General features: G+C 45.9%; 1 pseudogene; it reads right to left on the bottom strand.

The window, feature by feature from the left end:
* Positions 1–3,980: 3,980 nt before the first annotated feature.
* Positions 3,981–11,801, bottom strand: LOC118581757 (annotated as a pseudogene).
* Positions 11,802–13,865: the final 2,064 nt, after the last annotated feature.

Genomic DNA, 13,865 nt, shown 5'->3' with positions numbered 1-13,865 from the left:
CTGTAGTTGAGAATACAGGTTCGTTCCCACCGTCTCTCTTTTTTTTAGATACAAGGTCTTGCTATATAGCTTAGGTTAGTTTATAATCCACACAAGCTCTCAGGTCCTGAGTGATGGGATTACAGGGGTGTGCTACCTTGCCAGTGTCTGGTCCCCCTCTGTACACACACACACACACATACACACACACACACACACACACACACACACACACACACACACACACTGTAAACATGCCATTTTAAACTTTAAAATGTTTAGTAAAGTATTTTGCACATTAGGTATTTGCTGTCACACCATCATACTGTCTTGGACACTGCTTTTTGTCTGTTAACACAGATCTGCCTCCCTATGAATGGAGATCATTCCTTTCAAAAGAGAACAAGCAGTGCTTGGATATGGGATGTGCTCAGTTTTCAGGATTTTAGAAGTAGCATCAAAGGCAGGAGCTTGGTCAGACATGCCTGTGTAGTTGGAGACCTTCTCTCCAGCCCCTGCCAAGCCCTGTTAGACAGCCCACTTATAAAATAAATACACAGACATTTATATTATTTAAACTGCTTGGCCATTAGCTCAGGCCTACCATTGTCTAGCTCTTACTCTTATATTTAGCCCATTTCTATTAATCTATACTTTGCGACATGGCTCATGGTTTACCAGTACCTTGCATCTCGCTTCTCATGGTGGTGGCTTGCAATCTTTCTGCCTCCCCTTCCTGTTCCCAGAATTCTCTTCTCTGCTTCTCCTACCCATACTTCCTGCCTGGCTACTGGCCAATCAGCATTTTATTTACACAGAGTGATATCCACAGCATGCCCGTCCAGATTAGAGGATATGGAAGTCCATGGAGTTGGGTGCCCTCACCTTTGGCACTCTGTGAGTCTTAAATGCTCCTCTTCCTCCTCTTTCCACACCACCCCCATCCCAAATCTGGACATACTTCTGACTTCTATTTATCTAAAATGTGCTGATAATCTCCTTGGAAGCTGGTGGTCTACTCACGCCAAGCCACAGCTATATCGTGGCTCCTATGACACACTGTAGACTTGTTACAGGTCCAGAAGGAAACATCCCACAAAATTAGATAAGGCTGGATGTCCCAGGCAAATCTGAAAAATATTCTTCTCTGATTAAAATAATGCCATTTTGGTTTCATTCGTTTCTGAGTACTTAACCAGAAAGAACATATTTTCATTTCTTTTTTCAATTTAGTAAAGACTCAAAAACATCTCTCCTCCCCCAGAGAAAGCTTAAATGAGAGTCTGTATATTCATTATGGGTTACCATGATCCCTAATGCCCCCTTCTGTGATGTTGATGTTGACTGACACGGAAACTATTCTAGACAAAATGTCAGTAATCTTTCCAAGGCCAATGTAATCACCATGTGCTGAGATGCAGCTTCAACAGGTGGCTGAGAATTCCTGATTTGTGAGTGATTGAATTGTTTCATTGGGTTTCTTTCTTCTTCTCTCGGTCTACCTTCAGAGCTCTTGGGTTATAGGCAGATGTGTTTTGAGATAAGATCTGGCTGTATAGCATTGCCTGGCATGTCAATACACAGCTCAGACTGGCCTTCAGCCCCCAGCAATCCTCCTTCCTCAGCCTCTGGAGGGATGGAATTGCAGCTGTGTGTTACTGTGTCTGGTTTTCTGTAGCCTGCCTTCCTTCCTTCCTTCCTTCCTTCCTTCCTTCCTTCCTTTTTATAAAGTATTTTTTTCTTTTCTTTTTTTTTGAGATAGGATTTCTTTGTGTAGTCCTGGATGCCTGGGACTCACTCTGTAGCCCAGGCTGGCCTAGAACTCACAGAGATCCACCTGCCTCTCCCTCCTGAGTGCTGTGATTAAAGGTGAGCACCACCACCCAGTAAAAATGTACTTTATGTGTATGAGTACCCGTATGTGTGTGCCATGCATCACATGCATGTGGTGCCCTCAGAAGTCAGAAGAGGGCATTGGATCCCCTGGAACTGGAGTTAGACAGTTGCAAGTCACTCTGTGGGTTCTGAGAATCAAACCTGGGTCCTCTGCAAGAGCAGCAAGAGCTCTTAACCACCGAGCCATCTCTCCAGCCCCCATTGCTGTTGCCTTTCAGCATCCTCTCCTTACCAAGCACTGTAGGGGCTCTATCTAGGTTTGGAATTAGTTTGGTTTTTGAGTAGTTGTACAATATTGATCTAGATACATGTGCATGTGTATGCCTGTAATCCCAGCACTTGAGAGAAGAGGCACGAGGATCCCTGCAAATTTGCAGCCAGCCTGGCTGGACAATGATTTCCAAGTTGACCACAGGCATGCATGCACACACACACACACACACACACACACACACACACACACACACACACCCTGTAGTATCAAAATCTCTTTGGAGTAGTTGCTGCACTAATTTTGGAGCTTTAGGAGATGTGGCCAGCAGTGCCTGTGAGGACAGTATTATACCTTTTACCCACTGGCATGTTTTGAGGTTTTCCTTGGTTTGTAGATGAAATCCTCCTTGGCCTCAGAAATTTCAATAACATCATGGCCAGGAGTGACCATGAGTCTGCCTGGTACATGGCTCTGTAGAACTTTCAGAGCATGCTTTCATTGCATTTAGATCAGGTCACTGTTGAACTTCCCCAGGCCTTGAGAATACTAGTAAGACGTCTGACAGGGTCCAGTAGAGAAGAGGAGGGATGGAGGTGGGGTGGCCTTGTCTCTCAGCCCTCCCTCACTAGCAATGCAGAAGAATGGGTCCTCTTTTGGGGTTGCTCTGGGATGCCCTGGACTCTGGTTTTGGCTAGGAACTTCTATGATGGCCACGATCAGACTGACTATTCAGAAGGCCACAGAGGAGGCTGGATGCCACCTTTTCTTCTGCGAAATAAAGACGAGAAGATGTTTCTGCAGGGCTTGGCATGACATTGGCCTGTAGTAAGTGTTCAACAAGCGGAGCCACAGATATTGCGAGAGAGAGTTGCTGCAATGCTTTCCTGATGAGTTGAATTTTATCGCTCCTTGTCCAGAAGAGGATCTGCTCTCTTCACTCTCATACGTGACATCCTGTACCTGGAGATTGACCCCATAAAATCAAAATGTCCTGGCAAGTGCAGGCATTTCTACAAAACAGAACATTGGGCTTCATGGCCTTTTACATATTAATGAGAACAGACCTACTTAGTAACAGATTTTGATTTGGTCACAATAGGGACACTGAGCACTTTGGGAAGAGAAAGAGGTCCCCACTGAGTAAAGCAAAACTTGTGAAGGATTGGGACAAACTTTCTTTACTTTTGGCCTTTCTGTGTAAGCACGCTGCCGTGTAAGGCAGGAATCAGTGAATGCCAGTATTTCCTCGGAATTCTTTCCTTTGGGTACTGAGGCAAGGGTTCTCCGGGTAGCCCTGGCTTTCCTGGAACTCACTCTGTAGTCCAGCCTATCTTTGGACTCAGAGATCTGCCTGTCTCTGCCTCCAGAGTGCTGGGATAAAAGGTTTTGGAATTCTAGTGACTCATACCTATTTAGTTTCCCATACCACTGCTAGTTCATTTTTCCTTGTTAGCCTTAGTATGTCTGGAAGGTCCCTCACTGTCTTGTTTCCTTGAGTGGCTAAGACCAGGGGGAAAGATTACCAGTTGGTCCGGAGGGGCATTTCTATAACCTTCCATTTACATACAGAACTGGACAGACAAGCAAACAAGCAAGCAGGCAAGAAAGAAAGAAAGAAAGAAAGAAAGAAAGAAAGAAAGAAAGAAAGAAAGAAAGAAAGAAATACAAGCTATTCAAAATTAGGTGCCTGAGGGGAACTTGGCCTCTTTCAACTCAAGGGGATTCAGAAGATCAAATTTGGTTTATGAAAGTCAGAATGCCAGAATGCCAGGGATGGAGCAGGGGAGATGTTTGGCAATTGGGGTGAAGGCCTTGCCTTCTGCCTGCTGGGGTATCACAGGAAAAGGGCAGCCTTCAGCACCTAAGAGCAGGTCTGGGGCTGCTAGATTCTCTAGGGAGGGGTCTGGAGGGGGCTCACAGGCTTGCCCTCCAGCGAGGTGATGGCACAGCCTACACATAGTTTTTCTGCCAGGAGGCAGTGGTCCTTGACCTCCCCTAGCAGTTTGTTCTTAATTCATGCCTGATGCCTGATAGCTTCTTGATGGCATCTTTGGAGGTGGCACAGGTCATTCTGCTTTTAAGGGGTGCACTCTCAGAGGCCCAGAAGATAAACATCAGAGCCTCCTCGCTCTCTTAGGTTGCATCATAGAGAGCGTAGAGATAGTTCTTGCCTGGCAGCGTCTTGACAAAGGTGGTCTATGGTCATCCACAGTTTGCCCTGTATCACCTCTTGGCATCCCCATGCTTTCCTCCAGGATGATGAACCTCTTCTTGTCCTCAGGCTGAAGAACCCTGCCTTCTTGTGTTCCTTCACTTCCTCTGGGAAATGAAGGACTTGCACTCTTTCAAGTCCCTTTACACCTTGATGACACCATCGGAGAAAGCCACACCTGAGGCCCTGTTTCTGCAAGGAAAGGGCGTCAAGGAGAGCCACAGAAGACCTGACCTGGTGCAGCCAGCGGTTGGGACCTGATTGTCATTAATTTCTTCCCTTGAGTCAGCTAGAATAAGTTGGACACAGTAAGGGGTCAGGAACCGGATAGCACTCCTACTAACTGAGCAAGCAATGCTTTGATAAGTGTCTGCCTTAGGGGCTGGGGCTGTAACTTAGTTCATAGAGTGGTTGAAGTCCTGAATTCCATCCCCATCATCGCCTACACTGGGCACGGTGCCTTACACTTGCAATCCTAGTGTTCAGGAGGTAGGGATAGGAAGCTCAGAGGTTCAAGGTCATGTTCAGTTCCTTAGCCACTGGGCTCCGTAAGACTGTAAGCCAGTGTCCTAAAAGGAAGAAAGAAGGCCAGGTGTGGTGCCTTTAATCCCACAGAGGCAGGTGGATCTCTGTGAATCTGAAACCAGTCTGGTCTTGCCAGCAAATTCTAGGCCATTCAGGGCTGCCTGCCTAGTAAGATCCCCCCCCCCCCTTTTTTTTACTGTATAGTCCACACAATTACAGTAAGCATGTGGTACTTGGTAGTGATCATAAGTGACTATTACTGGTTTGTGTAGTTTCTATGCTATGATGGTCCTCATTTTTAGAGAGTTCTCCTTCTACTGAAAAGAAACCAGATATATGAGCACCTGTACTTGTTATGATTGACTGAGCTGATGACTCAGCAGTTAAGAGCACTGGCTGCTCTTGCAGAGGCCCTGAGTTTGGTTCCTGGTACCCACATATGGCGGCTCATAACCAGATGTAACTCCAACTTCCAGGGGCCTGACACACTCATTGGCCTCCAAGGGCACCAGGCACACACATGGTGCATGTACACACATGAAAGCAAAACACTCATACCCATAAAATAGGAGCAAATCTTTGAAATGTTTGCTTATGTCTCTTGTCTGGGGCAATGGCTCACTCACATTTGCAATCCCAGCCGCAGGGAAGCTGAGGCAAAAGGGTTACCCGCAAACTCAAGGTCAGCTGGCCTAGAGAGAGACCCTGTGTCAAAAATAAAATGAATCCCAGCACTCTGGAGGCGGAGGCAGGAAGATCTCCGAGTTCAAGGCTGGTCTGGTCTACAGAGCAAATCTCAGGATTACACAGAGAAACCCTGAGTTGAACCCGCAGCCCCCCCCCCCCCAAAAAAAGAGCACGTATATTGCAGGGCTGAGGATGGAACTCAGGGGTGCAATGCTTCTTGTCTAGCATGCATGAATCTCTGGGTTCTGGTCCCCGGGCTGATGAAAAAGGCTGTGTGTATTTAAAGTCTGTTTTAGCCCTACTGAAGGAAGGCTGAAGGAGCAGTGTGGAGCGGTGGGGGGTGAGGGGTGGAGGGTGGGGGTGGCTCACAGTTTAATCCTGCACCTCTGTCCTTGCTCTCTGCTCCTAAGTCCAGGTTCTCTGAATTAGTGAATTTACTTAAGATGCAAAACAGATAAAAATGTAACCTTCTGGACTCCTTCGCTCAGAGCGTGAGGAAAAACAGGGCTCAGGGTTTCTGTTTCTTGCCATGGTCCGTCCCGGAGTAGATGCTCGCGCTGCTGTTTGGTCACTGTGTAACCTTTTATGTGCCCTTATCTGATCTCTCTTCCACCCCAGGCGGGGAAGGGGCCTTGAGAGGACTGCATAGGTGGGTGGAGGAGGGGCCGAGGTGCCAGAGACATGCTGAGCTCAGCGGAGCCGGTCCAGTCCTTCAGCCTGTTTCGCAGTGTGAACGGCATGTAGGTGCGAGGCAGGTCCAAGCATATTTTTCTTGAAGTGAGTGTTAGCACAGGAGGGAGTTGGAATTAATGGGTTTTTATCAAGAAATAGGAGGAGGAGGAGGCGGCAGCTACATGCTATCCATGTGAAACTGACCGCAGCTTACCACCTATTTCTCCTTTCTTTGATCTTCTGCCATGATCTCCACCTTTTCAAGTTTTGATTAAGCCTATGTATGACGTGGACAATATGGCATCCTGAGAGGCAGGTTTATAGATTTTATAAAATCTAAATTAGCTGTAGAAAATCTGGCTTATTTTGCATTGCAAGTAGCTGTAGGGCCAGAGAGACGGCTCAGTGGGTAAAGGGGCTTGCTGCCAACCCTGGTGCCTGGAGTGGGCCCCCAGGAAACAGTGTGGAATAAGAGAACCGACTCCCTCAAATTGTCCTCTGACACCCCCCCCCACACACACACACGCAGAGGGTGGGAGAGAGAGAGGCTTGGATGTGGGCATGGGCAGGCTCAGGGAGGCACACCCAAAGCATGGCCAATGGTGTCTTAACAAGGCTTTCAGTCAAGAGCCTCTACAGTCATCTGACTTGACGGCTCAGCAGGTCAAAGCGCTGCTGTCAGGCCTGACGACCTGAGTACCATCTCCAGAACCCCATGGTGGAAGGAGAGAACTGACTCCTGAAAGTTGTCTTCTGACCTCGACAGGGTTGCAGATGAAGCTGAGATGTTTTCACTGTCAAATTTTTGTCTCATTTTTGGGACTCCCAGAAAATACTGAAACAGGGGGAAGTGAGGTCCTTGAGTACGATGGGGGCTTTCTAGCTTAGACTGGTTTAACTCCAGAGTTACGGGGCCAGAAGCTCACACCCGCAAGAAACTTCCACTGAGCTGGTGGCTTGCAGTTCTTACCTGGTGAACTGGAAGAATGGATTTCTCAGACCACAGACAGGATGAGTTCTTTTGAAAATAATTTAGAACAGGTTTATAGGTGTGAGCTCAAAAGAAAGTGAGCAGAGCTCACTCCTGTATGGTGTAGGTCCCAGGGAGGCGGCACCATTCAGCTTCTGGTGTGTGGGCTTTTTATAGGATGCATGGCAGAAACCTGGCTGAGGCATGGGAGCTGAGCTGTGAGTTCAGTTGACCCACTCATGAGGTATGCATATGCCTTTCCATCCCAGGCATATGACCGACATACCTGTCGCATCCTCATGTATGGCTTCCATGGTCCTGTAAAGGAAAAGAAAGTATCAAAAAACCAGAGTGAGAGCTGGAGTCTGCACTAAGTTTGGAATTTCTGGCCTTGGTGATTTGGTGCATACGATCAATTTCTGCGCTTTGCTCCCTTGTCTAAGGTGTGTAAAGACTCTGAGGTCTCAGCTCTGTGCATCTCAAGACAGCCCAGCCACTTAGGAGCAACAGACAGCTACTTAGAGAAGAGGCATTTGGACTTAACTCTGTTTAGAGTTCAGGTTTTGGAGTCTTTGCAATCCATGTAGTTCAGCCCCTTTCAGTGATGTCCTTTGGCAGATCTGGCTTCCATGTAGGCCTTCCCCAGAATAACGGCCCCTGAAGCTGCCTCGCAGGGGTATGGTTCTCCTTTCACTTGAGAAGAAGTTACTGTAGTCAATTCAGCGAGAAGCTGACATCTCAAACATTTTTGTTCTTCCTTCTTACTAGTTTGCTCTTTCAGGGTACATAGCTGAAAACTGCATCTTTACAGATATGATGAGGCACCTACTATGATTTAAGGTGCAACACTTCAAAAAGTTATATAGAGCTGGGAGAGGAAAACTGACAGTTATATGGGGGGATTCTGTGGGAATTAGATGCCTCTAAGCAAACCAAGACAGTAGGCTGTTGAGGACTGACTGAGGCACAGAGGTAAATGACCATTCTGTTGAGCGACTTTAGGGGCTTCTTTTACAAATTGTGAATTTAGCAGCCCATCCCCTGGGTAGATTGCCAGCCTGCAGCCACATTCCAGCCCTATCTCCACTGCAGACATCTGAAAGGCAGAGCTAAAGAGAGAAGCTTGGAAAATAGGAATTTATTTCTTTTTGCTATAATTCCACCAGAGGACTTTTCATTTAAATTGTCATTCCTGGGAGTAAACAGAAAGCTACCTTGAATCCCAATAATACTTCCTTGGTTTGGTACAGATAAGAGAAATTTGCCTTAAAGCGACGAGTTGATTTTTAAAAGTTATTTTATTTTTGTAAAATCTCTGGGCCAGGCATGCCTTCAATCCCGACATTTGGGAAACAGAGGCAGGTGGACCTCTGGGAGTTTAAGGCCAGCCAAGGCTACACAGTGAGACTTTTTCTAAAAAACAAAAGAAAAGCATTTATTAGATTAAAGGACAACTTGTGGGTCACCTCTCTTTCTACCTTGTGGGTTGGAGGACTCAAACCCAGGTACCCAGGCTGGGTGGCATGTGCCTTTGTCAGCTGAGCCATTCCGTTGGCAGCAATGAGTTGGTTTTAATGTAGGTTAACTTTTGATGTTTGCTTTTTGTTTATTGACAGGGTTTATCTGTGTAAGCCCTGGCTGTCCTGGATCTTGCTCTGTAGCCCAGGCTGGCCTAGAACTCACAGAGATCCACCTGGCTCTGCCTCCTGAGTGCTGGGATTAAAGGCGTTTGCCACCACTCAGGGATGGTTTGTTCTTGTTTTAATGTTTGCTTTTTGTTCTGAGACAGTCTGGGTTCGAGGGCCAGGCTGGTTTCAAACTCATGCTCTTTCTGCCTTATTCTGTCAAAAATGCTGGGATTGTCTATTTTTAGGACCTGGTTGATATGTGTTGTTAAAGGAGAGATGTATCAGTTTCTACAGTGTTTGTAATGTCTTGGGAGCATTGAAGTCTGTCTTTTGTGCTATTTGAAATGATACTGATTAATAAATAGCTGACTCTTTTTCTACTGGGGACTTGTGGCCATTGTCCCTCTCTGGGGTGTTATCGAGAAGCTCATTTATCCAGACCTAAGCCAAATGATGTCTACCAGAAAAACAATAAGAATATTAAAAAAAAAAAAAAAAGCTAGGTGGTGGTAGCATATACCTTTAATCCCAGCACTTGGGAGGCAGAGCCAGACGGATCTCTGTGAGTTCAAGACCAGCCTGGTCTACAGAGGGAGATCCAGGAAATGTGCAAAGCTACACAGAGAAACCCTGTCTCGAAAAAGAAAAAAACAAAACAAAACCTTTTCTTCCAAAGTATCTATTATATACTTTAACTGCTCAATGTTATTTCACATAATGGTCCTCAAGACAAGTAAACTTGACATCAACGTTTGAAAATGAGGTTGTTTCTGTCCAAGATACAGATTTCTATCTTTTAACACACAACTGGGGAACTGGGGCATCAAACAGCTGGTTAAGTGCTTGTCTAGCAGGGAAGCCCTGGTCAGAAGCTCAGAACAGCATAGACCTGGTGTGGAGTGCACACCTGTAACCCCAATGCTCAGCATGTAGAAGCAGGAGGCTCAGGAGTTCAGGGGCACAGTTACATACTTTTAAAAAAAATTATTTAAGTACATTGATGTTTTGCCTGCATGTATGTCTGTGTGAGGGTATTGGACCCTCTGAACTAGAGTTACAGACAGTTGTGAGCTGCTGTGTGGATGCTGGGCATTGAACCTAGATCCTCTGGAAGGGCAGCCAGTGTCTCTTCTGAGCCATCTCTCCAGCTCTCAGTTACATCGTTTTAGGCTAGCCTGGACTCCATGAGAGTTGTCTCAAAAATGGGCGAACATCTCCCAAAGGAGCAAAGACAAAAATTATTAGAGAAACTGGTAACTTGGGGGTTACTGTTTCCTGGACAATAATGGGCTGAGCAGTAGCCACATTTTCAGAAGAGTAATGTTCTTTCTTAAATATGACCCATGGTAACTAATTCATGTTGCCAGCTGAGGCCTTAGGGTTGGAGAGTCCTGTCTGAGGATGAGATTTGGTTGAGCAAGACTGTGAATGCAGTCAAGATGTTTGGAGCTGTTGTCAGAGAGAGAGACTGACCCTCGAACTTCGTGGGGAGGAACCTAGACTTTGGATCCCCCAGGTCTGGCTGCAATCCTTGTTTTGTCACTTACCCTGTCTCGGAATGTAGGGGGCATTGCGTAAATGGCCTTGAGCTCCCTCCTCTTGGGCAATGAAGCTACTACGGGGTCCCTTAGAGAGGTGACGGTGAGTAGCAGAGTGATTGGCTTCAGAATGAAGTTCCTCTAATTAAGAAATCCCCCAGCTACTTTCTATTTGCGCCCCAGCTACTTTTAGTGAATTGTCCACGGGGCATTTACTGAAATTCTAGTATGTTAGCTATTACTATCAACTTGCTATAATCAACTGAGTAGCTCAAGATTATTCTCTCAGCCCCTAGCTTTGTGCATGTGAGACAAGCGCTTTACCAGTAAACTACGCTCCTAGCTCTTCAGAACTTCAAATCATTTCTTCTTCCATAAAATTCTTCCAAAAAAGGCACAGTGATGGCTTTCCAGCTGAATGAGGCTTCTTCCGGTACTTGGCTAGATTTCTGTCTCCACTGTATCCATGCTTAAAACAATAAGAAAATACTTTCAAAGCAAAAATGAGCCCAACTCAATCACGTGGAAAGATGAAGAATACCTTTTTATTAATGTATGGGCAAGAACAGAGTTAGTCAGTTTGTCTGCAATGGGAAAACCTATTTGATCTAGAAAACCTTCTCGTAGGTTTGCATTTTACGAGTGAAACTGATATGAAAGCCAACAGGAAGCATAGGATAATTGGCTGCAAATGCACCTGCCTTCAAATCCTTCCTTACACTGTCCTGTCCATACGGGTCTGTCCATACGGGTCTGTGACCTGTGACATTAGTACTATGTCTTCTTCACTGTCAGTTTCTCCATCTGGCCGCACAGCAGAACTACCTGGAAGGTTGTAAACTTCACTGTCGTCCCCTCAGTCGTCCCCCGCCCCCTCCCGTCCCGCCGCCCCCCCCTTCCAGAGATCCTGACTGAACTGGTCAGATGAGTTTCTGCTCCGTGATCTTTAATTTGGTGCTGAGAGCTGAATCCAGGCCCTTGTGCATGCTCCCCCATTGAGATATATCCCTAGACACTTCTTAAAAAAAAAGATTTACTTTATGTATATCATGGATTTGCTTACATGTGTCTACGTGTACTACATGCATGCCCTGCCCATGGAGCCCCCTCTTCAATGCCCTGGTTTCTGCAATTCTAGGTCAATCCTTTCCTTGGAAGAATGGGAGCCTTCACAGAATTTTTTTTTTTGGCTGTGCTAAGCTGTTCTGAGGTGTGCATGTCAGGGTGGTGGGGGAGGGAGGGAGGAGAGGTGTTGTTGCCTGACAAGACTGTTTTTGGTTCTAGTAGTGGGAAGGTCTTGCAGCACTGGTTGGAGATTGTTGCCTTTCTTTCCAAGGCTCTCCTGTGCAGCACTGCCCAGTTTGACAGTGGAGCCCTGCAGCCATGATTGTCCACGGAGCCTTAGAGCCCCGCCAACTTGCAGTGTGTACAAAGGCAGCAGCAGCAGGAGCTGAGCATTTTCTCTGCTAACTTCCTCCATGGTTTATCATCGAGTAAAACAGTTACCTTAATCGTCTCAGGGTCCAAGGGTTGAGGCTTTACTCCTTTCTAACAGATGGTTTTCTGGAAAGATTTCTAAGAAAACATCTTGGCAAAGGGGTAAAAAATTGACTCTTCAGTGACCATCAGGCTGGGAGGCTCACAACCTTTGGACTGCAGACACAGGTCACCTACTTTGCCTGTCATTTAGGGTTTCTGGGAGCCAGCACATTCTTATGAACTGAAGATACTAAAATTCAGACACAAAGTAGGCTAGAGGTGGGTAGAGAGGCATATCTTAGTAAAATCATAGATTATTTCTATGCATTTTATTTAATCCACCAATAGTGTGGCTATTGATCTGTCTGACTCAGATGTATCTTCATGAAAAATGGTGTAGCTCAGGCTGGCTTCCAGCTTGGTAATTCTTCTCAGCCTTCCAAGAGTTCAGATTGTAGGTGTGTGCCACCATGCCTTGCTGAAGTTTTGGTCATTTAGTAGTTGGGGTCCTGAGTATCAAACCAAGACCTTGCATATAATATGTGCCCGAGGGTTGGGGATTTAGCTCAGTGGTAGAGCACTTGCCTGGCAAGCACAAGGCCCTGGGTTCGATCCTCAGCTCAATAATAATAATAATAATAATATGTGCTTTATCTCTGAGTCATGCCCCAGCCTGAAACAGGTCCTCAGCCATTTTCGTAGTTTTCATTTTGAGATAGTCTAGCTGAGTTGTCCAGGCTGGCTTTAAACTTACTCTGTTACTGTGACAGGTCTTGAATTTGTGACTCTCCCAAGTAGCTGAGATTACAGGCTTGTGTCACCAAGCCTGGCTAGACTGTATAACTTTTAACATACTTCAGTATACAAGTTCATAGGATTCACCAAACTGTAGAAGATAGTGTTGGATGAGAACATGTTACTATTAAATTCTGTGTCTTTGATTACTTGTGATTTGTAGCTTATACCAAAGAAGGGCAGGAAGTGGGACATGCACGTTCTTTGATCTCAGTGATTCCTTTTGTGGTGGCGGTGGTGGTGATGGGGATCGAGCCCAGGGTCTTGGGTATACCTAGCTACAACCCTAGCTCTTCAATAATTCATTTTGCCCCCCAGTCAAGGTCTTGCTAAATCGCCCTGATTCGCCTGCCATGAGCTGTGTACCTAGGTTGGTGCAATCATTCCCTTGAACTGTGGTGTAGTGTGGTCTGTGTCCAACACCCTCTCTGGCTTACACTTCCTCTGTGCCCTCGACTCTCCCCTTGGTTCAGCATCTCTGCTGAATCACGGAATCATCACACATTAAAACTTTTGCTGCCCTGTCAAGGAACAGTCTGATGGTCCCCTTCTTCATCACCCTGGTTTGTTGTTGTTGTTGTCTCCTAACATCCAGAACCACAAAGTCTCTGACCTTAAACTTTTAATCCTCCTGCTTCAGCCCCCAGGGTGGTGGAATTGTAGGAATGTAATACCACACCCAGCTATCTCTTAAGTAGTTTTATCAATGAAATATTTTTGAGGTAGTTTATGACACTAGTCTCCAAAAAAAAAACTTCAAGATAAGAACCTGGGTCTAAATAATACATGACTAGGAGATTCTGAGTAGATAAAAGTGCTGTTACAGCTGGGTGTGGTCATGCATGCCTGCAATACCAGCACTGGGGAGACTGAGGCAGAAGGGTAAGGAATTCAAAGTCATCCTCTGCTACACAGAGAGCTGGGGCCTAAGTTACATGAGACCCTGTCTCAAAAAACAACCAAACCATCTCCGCTTCCTCAAAATACTTTGCTACATAGGCTATTAAGAACTAAATATACTACATAAATGACTATTATACCTCTCTCACCAGCCATATGAATTACTTAATATTCGGCTGACAGTGTTCTCTCAGATTTATCCCCCTAAAGGAAATTATGTATCTCCTCTGTGCTTCAATCAGTGGTGTGAATACAGTGAGTATAATATTTATCAGCCTATATTGCTTTAGCAGGCTATAATGCCCCCCCCCCCCACACACAAAAGGATGGAGAGGGCACCTGATATTCAATAGGCCTAGACAGGCTAATG

The sequence above is a fragment of the Onychomys torridus genome, chromosome 4 (genome assembly GCF_903995425.1).
Source record: "Onychomys torridus chromosome 4, mOncTor1.1, whole genome shotgun sequence".
Lineage (NCBI taxonomy): Eukaryota > Metazoa > Chordata > Mammalia > Rodentia > Cricetidae > Onychomys > Onychomys torridus.
The sequence above is the reverse complement of the archived record's forward strand: the minus strand, read 5'-3'. Positions and strand labels throughout refer to the sequence as shown.